Below are 10,662 nucleotides of genomic sequence, written 5' to 3'. Positions count from 1 at the left end.
AGAATTAAATAAATGGAGGACTTGACAGTTCCCTCAATTTCATTTTGCTGGGTAAATTTGCTTAAACTTTGTGTGGGTTTAGTTGATAATTCCTTTCTGAAAACTGGAAACCAAGGGTCTACCTTTAGGACTGGGGATGTAGCTTAGTGGCTAGAGCACTTGTCTAGCATGGGCAAGACCCTGGATTCTACCCGCAGCAGTGAAAAAGGGAAAAAAAAATATCCATTTTTATCATTGTATTCATTTTCTGGAGCTGCGGTAACAAAGTACCACAATCTGAATGGATTAACCAACGGGATTCACTGTCTCACATTTGGAAGCTCCAAGTCTGAGCTGGTGTTGGCAGGATCGCTTTCTTCTGGCAGCTGCAGGGAAATCTCTTCCAGGCCTGTCTCCTGGCTTCTGCTGGCCTCACGTGTCCTTCCCATCCTCCCTGTCCACAGGGGATCTCTCTGCCTTCGAGTCTTCCCTTCGTGCCTCTCTATCTCCAGATTTTCCCTTCTTGGGGCTGGGGTGTAGCTCAGTGGGAGTGGTAGCGTGGATACGCCTGGCTCTGAGTTTGGTCCCCAGCACTGAAAAAGTAAAATTCCCCATTTTATAAAGACACTGGTTAGATTGGATTAAGTCCCCATCCAGTGAGTTCGCTTTAACTTGGTTGCCTCTGTAAAGATTCTGCCTCCAAAGAGGGCCTCTCTGGAAGTACCGAGGTGTTAGGATTCCAACACATCTTTTTTGGGGGAAGCGACACAGTTCAGTCCATCACAGCAACAGCAACGTTACGGTCCCTGGTCCCTGCAGGTACAAAACCCCCCCAACCCGCCCCGGGCTCCGGCATTCTGTCCTCCAGGCAATCAGGCTTACGGGGAGGGGACACACTGTCTCTAGTTAGCAAAGGCCACAAGGAATTTGTGCACGTTTAAAGCACCCTGGGGCTGGGGTGCAGCACCAGGGCAGAACTGGGTTCCATCTCTAGCACCGCATAAGTAAATAAATAAAGCAAAAAATAAAACCACAACAGAGGTTATAAAAAAGTGTTCATTTGGTGAGATCCAGCCTGAAAGAAACTTTCTGTGCCAATTTTCCAGCTGAGGAGCTAGTGCTGGGCAGGGCGGTGCGGGCCACCAGGCCCCACAGCCGGAAGTGTGGACACATGGTGCAGCGGCTGCTCACCGGGCCCCCATCCCTTAGGACCTCTTGCTGACTGTGTCTGTGTCTCTGTGCCAGCAGCCGCTATCGACTAATGGCTCTTAGATTTGGGTACAAGTATTCCAGCTCCTTTGCTCCCAGGGAGGGCTAACTCTGAGGCATGGGTTCCGCGGATCCTTGGGGATTCCTGGTGGGATCACTGTCAGTCGTATCCCCTGTGGTAACTGGCTAGACATGCGCCGCCTTCCCTTCTTTGTCCTATGTCCCCATCTCCTAGCTGCACCTAGCTGTTCCTCTTTTGCATAATAGAGACAGGGTCTTGGTAAGTTGCTTAGGTCCTGGTGAAGGTACTGAGGCTGGCCTCCAACTTGCAATCCTCCTGCCTCAGCCTCCCTGGTCCCTGGCATTGTAGGTGTGTACCACCACACCTGGCCCACATCACATTTTCTACCCTGGGTGGGGAGTAAGGAGTGACTCCTGATAGATGGCCAGGGGCCCTGAAGGAGATGGTTTTTGCTGAACCATTAATTTTTTTTTTTTTTTTTTTTTTTTTTTTTTTTTTTTTTTTTTGCGGTACTGGGGATCGAACTCAGGGCCTTGTGCTTGCGAGGCAAGCACTCTACCAGCTGAGCTATCTCCCCAGCCCCCATTAATTTTTCTTAAGAAATTAAGAATCAGGTGGCTGCTGAATTTATACCCAGTATTTGACCCCATCTATTGGACACTTGTGCTAGGAGACATCTCACATCCCACCTCTGCACTGACCCCCAGCCCAGAGAGGGCAAGAGACTCTGCCAGAGGCAGCCAGCAAGCCAAAGCCATGAGTGGGGTCACACCCAGGCCTCACATGTGGGCCCAGGTGGTTTCCAGTGCGTGCAGGTCGAATCCCACAGACTCCAGGCAGCGTTGGGCAGGTCAGCTCTGGCCGCTTTATGGAAACAGAATTGTTTTTTCTTGGCCACTCTGGCAGGAGGATGCCGAGGGCTCTCACGTCCCAGGTCTGGAAGTGAAGCCCTGCTCCCGGGAGAGAAAGGAACTGCGCTCTGGTTATTTATTTATTTGGGCGGGGCGTGGTACCAGGGATTGAACTCAGGGGCACTCAACCACTGAGCCACATCCCCAGCCCTATTTTGTATTTTATTTAGAGATAGGGTCTCACTGAATTGCTTAGGGCCTTGCAGTTGCTGAGGCTGGCTTTGAACTCATGATCCTCCTGCCTCAGCCTCCCGAGCCCCTGGGATTACAGGCCTGCGCCACCGCCAGCGTCTCTCTCTCCTCTTTGGTACTAGGGATCGCACCCCGGGTGCTCTACCACTGAGCAACATGCCCGGACCTTTTTATTTTTCAACAGATTCTGCTACATTGCTGAGGCTGGCCTCCTTTGCGATCCTCCCGCTCAGCCTCCTGAGCTGCTGGCATTCCAGGCGTGTCCACCGCATCGGGCCGGATTTCCTTGGTGTTTAAGGCTGAGTGCTACTTCATTGCGAGGACGGAGCACGTTCTGTGTATACATTCACCTGCCTGTGGACGCTCCGGTTGCTTCACCTTCATTTTCCCGTGAATTCTGCCAGGAAGAGCGCCACAGAGAGGCGCCTCTCTCTGAATCCCTGCTTCCATTGGGCGTGCAGCGGGGCGTGGGCGGGGCGGGCCTCACTGGTTACCTGGCCTGAGGAAGTGCGAAGCCTCCCAGGGCTTGGGGAAAACTTTCCCCCTTTACAGCCCTGCCCCAGGGCTGGGCCACGGCTTGCCTGGCATGCAGGAGGCCCGGGTTCCATCCCCAGCTCCAAAACGAGCTAGCGGATGACTTTCACAAAGGGCTGCTGGAACTGGAAAATCTTAACCTGGGGTCCCCGCTTCACCCAGGAGTTAGTGGGCAGAAATCAGGGAGTCTATGAACTTAGATAAGAAAATGATGTGCGTGTGTGTGTGTGCCTCTGTGTGTGTGTGCGTGTGTGTGTGCGTGCATCTGTGCGCGTGTGTGGTGTACAGGGGATTGAATTCAGAGGCGCTTACCCACTGGGCCACATTCCCAGCCACTTTTTAAATTTTAATTCTTTTTCCCAGCCACCTTTTTATATTTTATTTAGAGACAGGGTCTCACAGAATTGCTTAGGGCTTTTCTAAATTGCTGAGGCTGGTTTTGAACTCCCGAGCCGCTGGGATGACCGCGCCCTGTGAAAAATGATGGTTTCTTGAAAATCTGGAGGAGTTGGCCATTCCCTTCCTGTGTGGAGGTGAGAACTCACTAAGGGTGGTAGAGGGCTCTGCAGCTCTGCCCCCAACCCTCTTCCACGTGGTTTCATTACGCTTACTGCAGGTGTGTCAGGATGTCACGCAGGCTCACATCACAGTGATTGGCCACTAGATGTGATTATTTAATGCTTTTCTAAGAAGTACAAAAACCTGGGCACGGTGGTGCACGCCTGTCATCCCAGCGACTCCAGAGGCTGAGGCAGGAGGATCTCAAGCTCAAAACCAGCCTCAGCAATTTAGCGAGGCCATAAGCAACTCCATGAGATCCTGTCTCAAAATAAAAAAAAAAAAAAAAAAGAATTCAAAGGGCTGGGGATGTGGCTCAGTGGTGAAGCGCACCTCGGTTTAATCCCTGGTACCTCTGCCCCTGCGAGAAAGAAGCACGTACATTCATGGGATATTATGAGATCCATGTTTTGGTTGCTGTTTGCTGCTCCTGGCTCATAACTCCCTCCCCAAGGCAGGGAGTAGAAACCAGGATTCCTCTTCCCCAAGTCGATCACAGAAACTCTAACCTGCTGTCCTGCTGTGTAGAAGCTGCCTAAGGAAGTCCCCTGACCTGCTGCATCGAGATGACAAGACCCCGTTCCAGAGGGGTCCTGCCCCAACCCTGGAGGGCAGAGTGCTGCAGAGAGACCAGGAGTCTGACTGCGCAGGCCTGCTGGGTCTCCCCGCCCAGTCTGCCATGAGTACGGCAAATCCCTGTGTCCAGCCACATTTGGATGTGGTGGTCCACCCTGTGATCGTGCAGTGACATCCCCCACACACCCGAAAGCTCAGGGTGAGGGACCTTCTGGCCAGGCACCCATGAGGCTCCTGGAGGGTGGCACCCCAGGGAGGCAGGGGAGCCCTGCTCCCTCCCAGCCTCCCCCGGGCCTCTCTTCATCCACACCCTTCCTCTTCAGCCAGTCCCCGTGTCCCCTGGGTTTCATGAACAAGCCAATCAAGCTCATTAGGGGGTGGTGGGGACCCCTCTTTATAGCAGGCGGGTCAGAAGCACAGTCAGCGAGACCACCTGGGACTTGTGATTGGCATCTGAGGTGAGGGCCGTATGGGGACCGAGACCTCCACCTGTGGGATCTGACGCTACCTCCAGGTAGACGGGGTCAGAGCCGGGTGGGGTTAGAGGACACCCAGCTGGTGTCCCCTGCTTGCTCGCTGGTGGGGAGAAACCACCCTCCACCCTCATCTGGTGTTGTAATTGACATGTGCTGTAAAAGTTTAGTAGGGAAACGGACTTCGAGCTGTTTTTTTTGTACTAGAGAGTCTCTGCCACTGAGACCGCGTGGTGGGGTCTTGCTGAGTTGCCTAGGCGCCTTGAAATTGGGCTCCTCCTGCCTCAGCTTCCCTGGTAGCTTGGATGACAGGCGTGTGCCTTGGTGCCTGATGGAGTTGGTTTCTTCAACTGTATCCACAGTTTGGTATCAGTGTAGGTGTGGGGAGAGGTCCCCACCCCTTTTGAGGTCACAGATGTCCTCTGTGTTGATTGCTCTATGCTGTGAGTGCAGAGAAAAAGTAGTTTTTTCCAATGTAATGAGCGTTGCAATTGTTCCAATCAAAAAATTGTTCCAATCAAACAGTATTTCGACAATTCCCTACATGTTTATCCAGTATGTTTAAAAACATGAGCCAGGCACAGTGGGCACCTGCTTGTGATCCCAGAAACTCAGGGCGCTGAGGGAGGAGGATCGCAAGATTGAGGCTAGCCTCGGCAACTTAGTGAGACCTGTCTCAAGATAAAAATAGAAAGGGTTGGGAATATAACTCAGTGGTAGAGCATCTCTGGGTTCAATTCCTAGTATTGCAAGAACTGAACAAACAAAATCCAAACCACATGATACTGAGAAGGGGTTCAAAAATTTTCAAAAACCCAGTTTTGTTCATCTTGGGGAGATTCCATGTCCGGAGGCTGGCAGCCATCTTTTGGCTCTGAAGAGCTCAGCCTAAGGATAAGGGTGAGTTTTTTTCCCTTCCATTTGGTACTGGGGTTTGAACCCAGGGGTGCTTGACCAATGAACTGCATCCCCAGCCTTTTTTTGAGACAGGATCTCACTAAGTTGTTTAGGGTCTCAATAAGTCGTCAAGGCTGGCCTTGAACTTTCAATCCACCTGCCTTGACCTCCTGAGCTTCTAGAATTATAGGCATGCATCACCATGCCCGATTCATTTTTTCTTTTGAGACAGTCTCACTGAGTTGCTGAGGCTGGCCTCAAATTTGCAATCCTCCTGCCTTAGCCTCCCGAGTTGCTGGGTTTACAGGGGTGTGCCACTGGACCCAGCAGGATAAAGCCAATTTGACAAGGACAGAGAGTGAGGATGTTCCAGGGTTCTTTCCCAAAGACAAGACAGTTAACCAACCTGAGAACTCCCACTTTGGGATTTCTTGTTTCTTCTTATCATTCAAGGTCTTGTTGGTTGACCAGTTGAACCAGATCTTGCTTGTTTCCTTCTCCCCTCCCCTCCCCTTCCCTCCCTTCTCCTCCTCCTCCTCTCCTCCCCTCCCCTCTCCTTTCCTCTCTTTTCTTCTCCTTCTAGGGATTTAACCCATACACGCTTTACCACTGACCTACACCCTAGTCTTTCTTTTTTTTGTTGTTGTTGTACCAGGGGTTGAACCCAGGGTCACTTCACCACTGAGCCACATCCCCAGCCCTTTTTATTTTTTATTTTGAGACAGTGTCTCACTAAGTTGCTTAGGGCCTCGCTAAATTGCTGAGGCTGGCCTTCAACTTGGGATCCTCCCGCCTCAGCCTCCCAAGTCGCTGGGATTACAGGTGCGCGCCATCGCACCCGACTGGAAGCAGAGTTTTCTATTTCTTTCGTAGAACAGCCCAGAGAAAGAGGGGTGAGGGCCGAATCCTGCTGCCCTGTTCAGACCCTGCATGAATCAGAAGAAGGGCTCCCCTGGGAGGACAGGTGCCCTGGTTAGGGGCTCTGATTTCCAGCAAAGATAAAAGCCCCCTTCCTCCAGGGGAGCCCTGCTCCCAAGCCAGGTGCAGGCTTGTCAAGGGGAGCAGGAGCCGGCTCTCAACCCCCATGCAGCCACCTGTACCCTGCCCCTGGACCCCCTGGGGGGCCCACCTGGTTGAGGAGGGCAGTGGGCTTTCGTAGGGGCGCGGGTGAGGGCAGGGCCTGAGGGAGTCGGTCTTCACGCAGGTACCGTGGGGACCCTTAAGAGTCCACGTCGCCTGTTTGCCTGCCAGTTAGGGTCCCTTCCTTCCCTCAGGTATCCCCCCCGGAGATGAGACTCCTTTTCACCTCCCCTCTCACCATCCAAGAACCCCCATCCATGCCCAGGGACCCCCGAGTGGGACAGGCGGTGAAAGATGACCCCCTGCTCCTTCCCCCACAGCGAACATGTCAAACGTCCTGGCTAGCTGTCCCCAACGGCAGGCACATGTTGAAACGCCGGGTATTGTGGGGAGACCTCTCCCCAAGCTGACCCCTGGGGGTGCATCCAGAGCGGGTGGGGGAGCCGCAGGGGCTGGGTGGTCCCACTCAAGGCCCTCACTCCTGTCTCTGTGCCCCTTCCTGCCTCTCTGGGTCCCTTGCTGTCTCGCCTGGGGCTTCCTGGCTTCAGGGTGGCCACAGGGACACCTGGCAGGAGCTGGTGCAGGACCCCCTGCCTACCAGGTGTGAGGGGACAGACGCAGGCCTCCCACCAGCAGGACGAGAAGGCAAAGTCTCAGGCCTGGGGACGTAGCTCAGTTGGTGGCGCACTTGCCTCGCATACCCAAGGCCCTGGGTTCGGATCCTACGAACACACACACACACACACACACACACACACACACACACACACAGGCAAAGTCTCCAGCTGGTGGCTGGGTACTGACACTGCAGTGAGCTCTTGGCTCAGGATGTCCCTCCAGTCCCCAAACTGCCTGCTCTCCCGTGGGCTGTCCAGACCGCGGAGGGAATTCCAGAGATGCCCAGGCCAGTGATGTCCAATGTGTAGCCACTGGCCACCTCTGGCCTTTTACATTTTTTTAAAGAATGTTTTAATTGTCAATGGACCTTTATTTTTCTTTATGTAGATGTGGTGCTGAGACTCGAACCCAGTGCCCACACTTGCCAGGCAAGTGCTCTGCCACTGAGCCCAGCCTCAGGCCCAGCCTCTTACATTTGTGTTCGTCACAGTGAAACTTCCATATTAGAAACACTCGAGGGCCACAGGTGTGACGGTGGCTCCTGTACTAGATGCAGCGGAATCTAGAACACATGGCAGTGTTCTCCCAGGACACGGAGACCACCGGGAGAGGTACTGGTGTTCCCATTCATGGTGTTGGGTGGGGGATACAACATCTGGGATACAAGGGCAGAGACGGTCGCCCCAGGGGAGCTGGTGAAGTTTGAACTGCATCTTTGGGACTGGCAGGAGCCTGGCAGGTGGGGACACAAGACAGGAACCACAGCATGTGCAAAGGCACTGGGCTGGGGAGCAGCAGCCCCGTGTGCACAGACCTTGAAGAGAGAAGGAAGCAGGCAGGTGAGATGAACAGGGCTGGCCCACCCGAGGCCCTGAGCACCTGGGCTTAGGGTTTTCTCTGGTGGCACGGGGGAGCCATGGGAGAGGGGTAAGCTGGGAAGGGCCCTGCCTCCTGCATGGGTGGAGGCCATGTGGGTGGAGGTCGTGGTGGTGATTTTTGGGGCGGGGCAGCACTGAGAATTGGACTCAGGGGCACTCGACCACTGAACCACACCCCCAGCCATATTTTGTATTTTATTTAGAGACAGGGTCTCACTGAGTTGCTTAGCAGCCTTGATTTTGCTGAGGCTGGCTTTGATCCTCCTGCCTCAGCCTCCTGAGCCGCTGGGGTTACAGGGGTGCGGCACCGTGCCCTGCTGTTGGGGAAGAGCCAGTGACTCGGTCCTCCAGGGCGACAGTAATCCCCCCAGACTTCCAGGCATTTATGGTAGAGAGACTTCCCTGGGCTTGGGCAGGGCATGGAGTGGCAGACGGGGCCTGGGCCAGGTGCAGGAGGGCAGTGTGAGGCTGCGGTTTTCTCCAACACTGGTGGAGGGAAAACCTGGAAGGTCTCTGGGGGAGCAGGCTGGGGTGGTGGCCAGGTGGGGGAGGCCAAGCCCGGCTCTGGCTGGCAGCCCCTCTCCTGGCAGGGACATCTTGGCAGGAGCCCGGTGCTGCCCAGGACACTAATGTCCTCTTAATTAGCTGGGCACTTGCCAGGCACTGGCCACCGTGGCCTCGCTTTGCAAGCATGCTCAGGCCTTGGAGTTGGACCAGATCTGCCACACGGTGAGGAGGACAGCCAGGTGTGGCATCCTGGTCCTGGGGTGGAGGGGCGGTGGAGGGACGGCCTCTGAGTTGCCCACTGAGGCCAATCCAGGCCTGATCTGCAGAGTCTCATCATCCATCGGGAGAATGAGAGAAAGAAATCATTTTGGTAATAGCCTTCGAACCAACTGGGCTCTTTCCTTTGCTCCAGCAGTGCGTGGCTCTGCCCTCTTGGACGCTGTATTGTATGGTAGCGGGTGAATCCAGGGTCTTGTGTGTGCTAGGCAAGCGCTCTGCCACTGAGCTGCCCTTTTTAATGTGAGACAGGTCTGGCTAAATTGCTGAGGCTGACCTCGAACTTGCGATCCTCCTGTCTCAGCCTCCCAAGTGGCTGGGATTACAGGTGTGAGCCACCATAGCCAGCCCTCTTGGCATTTCTATTCACCCAGTAGAAGCTTCACTTCCTCCCGCGGGCCCTCTGGGACCTCAGTGGTAACTCTGGGAGCCCCCACCCGAGACAGCTCACCTAGGGATCCATAGGTTTGGTTCAGGCACCTGAAGGGTTACAGGTTTGCCCCTGGGGGAAGATCACAGATCTCTCTGCAAATCCACTAAGAGCTAGGGCCTGAGGCCCCCCAAAACTGCATGTCCCTCCTTACACCAGGGCTAGACCCTGCTATTTCCGGCCTCATTTTCCTTCTTTGTTACCCAAAGATCCTATAGGCAGAGATTGGCAGGGCTATTTGTGGGTATGGGGCAAAGAGGACAGGCCACAGACTCGTCCCGCCCTCCTGTGCTCTGGCCGACAGGGCTGGGCTGTGGTTTGGTTTGGTGGCACACCTGTGCGGGGGCCCTGGGATCGCCTTGGAGCCCGGCCAGGCGGGACTCCCGCCCGCTCCCCAGGCCCCACCATCGGTGCTGGTGGTACCAGGCTGCCTGGAGCCGGCCACAGAGGCAGCGGCCACAGGGTGACAAAGACATCATTCAGAGGTTGGGGGCCACGAAGCCTCTCATGTGTGGAGGGCTGAGCCTTGGACATCTGGCGGTCCTCAGGGATGGCATTTCTGAGCCCTCACAGGGGCCTGGGCCTGTCGCGTCCCTCTGTCTCCGAGAGGAGGAGGAGGGAGTCTCATCCAGACCCAGGTCACACGACTTGGGCAGGGGTGGCCGCCCCACCCTGTCCTTCCACAGGTGACCCCAGGTAAGAGGAACTGGCTTTGCTCAAAGGCCCTAAATCTTAGCCGTAACCAACACCGAGGGCAGGGACCAGGCCCGGAGAGGCCGGGGACAGTGCATGTGGAACGTCCAGGGAAGCCAGGCTGCGCCTCACAGGGGAGGCGAGAGACTCCAAAGTCAGCGTGCAGCGGGGTGTGGTGGGAAGCCCCGGAGAGACCTGAGGGCCAGCTGTGCAGCCCGGAAGAGCCACCACCGAGCCCTGGGGCGTCCGTGCCTGCTGGGCAGCAGCCGTCCTGGGACACGCTCCAAGGCTGCCCAGAGAGGAACAAAGGGGTCTGGGCCCTCCCTGGGGGCAGGCCCTGCTGCGCCAGCCCCTCCTGGTGGCCTTGTTTCCCCTCCAGGGAGAGCTGCAGGGAGCAGTGGCCAGCCAGAAGTGGCCCAGGCCAGGCCTTGGCCAAGCACCTGTTTCACTGTGCCCTGCTCTCATTCCAGGGTGGCTCCGATGGCCGCACCTGGGTTCCTCTGGGGCCCAGGGACACAGCATCCATGTCCTCATCTTTCCCAGAGGGCCCGAGGCTGGGCTTGCAGAGAGGACCGTGTGACTGGCTCAGGAGCGGCTTATCCTGCACTGGACACAGAGGTGCCCAGAGTAACCGGGGCCCGGGGAAGGCGTGGGTGCAGAGCAGGAAGGATGTCTGTAATGCTCCTTTGCTAAACTTGCCTGAGATTTGTTCCTGTGTTGGCTTTCCAACAATAACTAATAACAATGATGATACCCCGCCCCCACCGGAAGCTCTATGGCCATGAGACACGGCCACCTGCAGGTCGCCCTGTCCACAAGGACACTGCTT

The sequence above is a fragment of the Sciurus vulgaris genome (genome assembly GCF_902686455.1).
Source record: "Sciurus vulgaris genome assembly, chromosome: 18".
NCBI classification, from domain to species: domain Eukaryota; kingdom Metazoa; phylum Chordata; class Mammalia; order Rodentia; family Sciuridae; genus Sciurus; species Sciurus vulgaris.
The sequence above is the reverse complement of the archived record's forward strand: the minus strand, read 5'-3'. Positions refer to the sequence as shown.